The sequence below is a fragment of the Zingiber officinale genome, chromosome 1B, assembly GCF_018446385.1.
Source record: "Zingiber officinale cultivar Zhangliang chromosome 1B, Zo_v1.1, whole genome shotgun sequence".
Classification (NCBI taxonomy): Eukaryota; Viridiplantae; Streptophyta; class Magnoliopsida; order Zingiberales; family Zingiberaceae; genus Zingiber; species Zingiber officinale.
The window spans coordinates 89,931,299-89,936,702 of NC_055986.1; positions in this window are offsets into that span (position 1 = coordinate 89,931,299).

Genomic DNA, 5,404 nt, shown 5'->3' on the forward strand with positions numbered 1-5,404 from the left:
ATGATTTTTACACCATTTGGTGGTTCTACAAGCTCCCAGACTTTATTAGAATACATATATTCTAATTCTGTATTCATTTCTCTTTACAAAGATGCTGCATCTTTATCTTGGAGCGCTTTGTCATATGTCCGGGAATTAGATTCATGTTCACTAGGAATCAAGTCCAGAGACTCTCCCAAAACATGAATATTTTAGGTTGCCTAACAACCCTCCCACTACGACAAGGCACTTTCTGTAATTGTGTATCATCTGTGATACGTGTTGCAGTTTCTTGTGATATTTCATCTTGTACAGTTGGTACTAGATTAGACGTGTCCTTTAATTTCCTTAAGAATAATTTTTACTCATGGGCTTGTGGTTCATAGTATAGTCCTTTTCTAAAATCGGGCATTGGTGCCAACAATGGCCTTCCGATTTTAAGGATTATAAACCCCTTTTCATTTTTCTAGGATAACTCACAAACAAGTGAACTCATGTCCTAACTTATCAGTGTCTCTCATGTGCTAGACCACCCAAATCCGAATATACTTCTGACTAGGCTTACGCCCATTCTGCAATTCTATGGGAGCAGAGAGTTCTGACTTAGAAGGTACTATGTTCACTTCCGTTTCCAGTGTATATCCTTAAAATGAATTTGATAATTTTTTTAATAACTCATCATCGATCTAATTATTCCATAAGAGACTTATACCTTCTTTCTACTACACCATTCTGTTGGGGTGCACCAGGTGCAGTTAGTTGGAATTAAATCCCGACTTCTAATAAGTGACTCCCAAACTCTCCTAAGAGGTACTCGTTACTACGATTTCATCGTAGTGTCTTAATACTTTTACTTTGACGTTACTCCACATCAGCCTAGTACTCTTTGAACTAATCAAAGCACTTAGACTTGTGGCGCGTCAAGTAAATGTATCCTTATCTCGAATAGTCGTCTATAAAAGAGACGAAATATTCGAAACAACCTCTTGCCTGGATAGTCAAAGGTCTACACAAATCAGAATGAACCAATTCCAACATATCTTTGGCTCCATACCCCTTAGACTTAAAAGCTTTTTGGTTATTTTTCCTTCCAAGTAAGACTCGCAGGTTGGAAAGATTTCCGCTACCAATGAACCCAAGAGTTCATTGATTATTATCCTTTGAATCCTACTAAAGTTAATATAACCTAGCCTTAGATGCCAAAAATATGATTGGTTCATTTCCGAAGGTTACTTTCTCTTATTAAAGTTAGAAAATGTGTTATTAATTTCCATTTATTGCATCGTGGGAGTTATCGGATTATAAATTGTCAACCAACGTACCAGAACAGATAACTTCCCTATTTTTCTTGATAACAAGTTTGTTATCAAAATAGACAGAATATCTATTCTTTAATAGTTTAGAAACCAAAATTAGGTTCTTTCTAAACTTAGTACGTAAAAATAATTTCTGAAAATCTATATTTTATTCCTATCAGAGGATAAACATCTCCCACTGCAACAGCTGCTACTTTTGCAGTAGTGCCCATGTAGACGGTGTTTTCCTTTTCATATAGCTGTCAGGTTTCCTCGAACCCTGCAATGAATTGCAGACATGATTAGTGGCATCTGTATCTACACTCCAGGTACTGGTAGATAACACCACTAAACATGTTTCAACAACTAATGAATTAAATACACCTATATTTCTCTCAGTTCTAAGAAGACAGTCTACCTTAATGTCCAAGTCATATTTCCAATCATTATAATTGGGACTACTAAGTCTTTTCTATAGTATAACAACTAGGGGATTGACAAACATTTAAAATCCTAAGAATCACAAAAATATTTGGTCAAGACCAACATTTTAAAATCACCGTGAATTTTGTATGCCACAATAGTGTGGACGTATACAAATTCAAAAAGGAGATTTTGTTTATTAATTTTATTATCTCGTCATACTAACTTCATGACAAATAAAATTAATAGTTGGTCTATCTTTGATCAAATATTTTGGTCAAAACTTTGAATTTAAAATAACATTGATTCCTCAAACAATATTATTTAAATTCACCAATACCTCAAACACCGGGAATTTTGCATGCCACGATAGTGTGGACGTATACAAATTCGAACATTTGTAAGAGGAGGGTTTTACCCATTAATTATCTTGTCAATAAATCTTTATGACAAATAAAATTACCTCAAACACCGTGAATTTTGTATGCCACGATAGTGTGGACGTATACAAAACCAAACATTTGTAAGAGAAGTTTTTCCCATTAGTTTTATTTTCTTGTCATCCTGACAAATAAAATTACCTCATACACCGTGAATTTTGTATGCCATGATAGTGTGGATGTATACAAAAACTCGACATTTGTAAGAGGGGGTTTTTAATTTTATTATCTTGTCAACTTATATTTTTGACAAATTAATAGTTGATTTTCCTTTGGTCACACAAATAATAGCAATGACTCCGATGGGGAGGATACTATTAGACGTGCCTAAATGTATACCATTACTTGACATTAAGTCCATTAATAAGATTGTGCCCCTTCCGATGGGGAAGATCACACACTCTTAATTAATTTCCTATAGTCATCCTAAATGGAAGTTTGATCTAGTGATCCGCAAACAAACTCATCCGATATAGAGGAAGGCACTCAGAGCCAACGCGCAAGTTTGTTTGCATCACTTACAAACCAATAATGGAGACCGTGGAATTTATTAAAATAAATCTCTCTCCCACTTAGTTATTTAAAGTGAGGAATTTTAAACTATCCTAACATACATCACATGCATACATACACATCACAGTAAATAAAAGTAATAAATATGAAAATTATTTTTCCAACTATTATGGCCTTTTCCATCACTGTCCTCCGTGTGCTCCAACCCTGGCTGCTGCCACCTTTAGCCACCGCCATCGGGTCGAGACGTCGCATCCATCTTGCTTCTTATTCTGCTGCACCTCTGGTGCTTCAAAAGTATCACGCCTCGCAAGCATCCGATCCGCGATAAAAATAGAATTTTACATGTGTCGATCCTATATTCCACAAGGGAATGTACATGAAATCTAGATTGAAAATAAAATTCTAAAATCCTAGGGCTAATACAGCTCCTGCTGTATTAGTTACATACAATCATGCACAAACACAATAATGCCCTTGACATGTCCAAGGGTACAATCACACACAACATCTAGAAGCTATAATAGTTGGAGCCTGCAACCAAAAAGTTAGCACATCCTACTATTATCCTGCCTAAATTATGTATGACATGTGCATAACCTATTTGAATTCTAAACACACAGAGGCAAACCCTAGCTCTAATACCAATTGTTGGTTAGTCCTAGGAAAACGTACCGGTTCCATTGTACAAAAATTTTGTACAAGTGTCGAACCTTTCCTTAAATAACCTATTGTGTTCTTTAGAAGTTAAATTAGGAATCGTAGACGAAACTTAACATCATTGATTCCAAATTTAACTTATTTGTTCTTAATGGTTTAGATTTGAATCGCAAGCGGAACTTAAAACTATTGATTCAAATCCACCAATGTTATTAATTCCATTAAATACTAATTTCCAAAATTGGCTTCCAGGACTGCATGGTGAGGCACATGGCCTTCTTGGATATGGGAGCAACTACCACCGCCTAGACAAAGCCTTTTAAGAAAAGCTAATATTTAATTTCCTTAAATAACTCTAGGTTAACCAAAAAGAACAATCGAATCACAAATTCGAAAACAAAGAAAACATAAATTTGAAAAACTAATTCGAAATACTAGATCTAATGCCTCTTGTGTTAGGAATTCTTACAAAAATAAATAACTAGCATGATGTGGAAAACAATTGCTAATTATACCTTCTCTTTGTAAACTATGACCTCGAGATCTTTTGCCATATTCCTCGCCTCGCCTTGGACGTCGTGTGGGCGACGATCCTCCAAGATGAACACCACCCAAAAGCTTTCTTCATCTTCCTCTAAAATCCGGCCACCACCACCACCAAGGAGAAGAGAGCAAAGGGAAAGGGAAGGGGAGAGATCCGACCATCATGAGAGAGCACAAGCAAGAGACTAGAATTAGATGCCTCCTCCTCCTCCTCCTCCTCCTTCTTCTTCTTCTTCTTCTTCTTCTTCTCCTTCTTCTCCTTCATGTATCCGACCACTTAAAAGAACCACAAGCAATATGTGGCTGACCCTAGCATGATAAAGAGCTAAGGGCTGGCCCTAAGGAGGAGACTAGAGAGAAGAGAGAAAAAGAATTCATTAAATCATGAAGCCTCTCCTCCCATTCTTTTATAATATTTGCCCAAGGCAAATAAGGAAAAACTTTTTACAAAAAATTAAAATCTTCCTCATGTTTTTCCTTTTCCCTTTTAATTTTTCCTTTTCTTTCCTCTTGATTGAATCAATCATCAATCATATATTTGATTGGATAATGATTTAATCCTATTGGCCGGCCCCTTGCTTGGGCACCAAGCAAGGGTGGCCGGCCCCTATAAGGAAGGAAATATATATATATATATTATAAAATTTTACAAGAAAAAAATCCTCTTATAAAATTTTACAAGCTCTCTTTCAATTTCCTAAAGTAGGAGTTAAAAAAGGAAAGTTTTGAAAAATTAAAATCATGTTTTAAAATTTAAAACTTCTCTTATAAAATTTCCTTTTTAACATGGTGATAGAAAATTTTAATTTTAAAACTTCTCTTCCTTTTTTTCTAAACCATGAGGATGGTTAAAAAAAGGAAAGTTTTAAAACTTTTAAACTTTCTTTTAAAACATGTGGCCTAATTCAAATAAGGAAAGTTTTTAAATTTAAAATCTCTCTTTTAAAACTTGTAGTTTTCTACAAAGAGAAGATTTTAAAAATTCAAAACACCCTTCCTTGTTTGAATTATTATGGCCGACCCCCTCTTGCTTGGGCACCAAGCAAGGGGCCATCCCCCTTAAGAGGATATGATGGCCGGCCATTGCTTGGTCACCAAGCAATGGACCGACCCCCTTCTTGGACACCAAGATGAGCCTTTCTTTGGATGTACTTGAGGCTTTAATGAGGCTACGACAGGGACCTAGAGGAGAAATTGGTTTTGGCCTTCCGATGAGCTTGAGTATTCCGTGTCGATAATAACTCATTTTCTTTTAAACATGTGGATGATTTCCAAAAAGGAAAGTTATCTCTAAAAATTAAAATCTCCTTTCAATCTACAAATAAGGAGAGATATCAAATCTTTTCTTAATCTTTTGTAGAAACTTATAAAAGAGAATATTTAATTTTTAAACTCTCTTTTAAATCATGAACATGGTTAAAAAAGGAAAGTTTTCTCAAAATGAAAATCTACCTTTCAATCTACAAATAAGGAAAGATTTCAAATCTTTTCTTAATCTTTTGTAGAAAGCTATAAAAGGAAAGATTTAAATTTTAAACTCTCTTTTAAAAC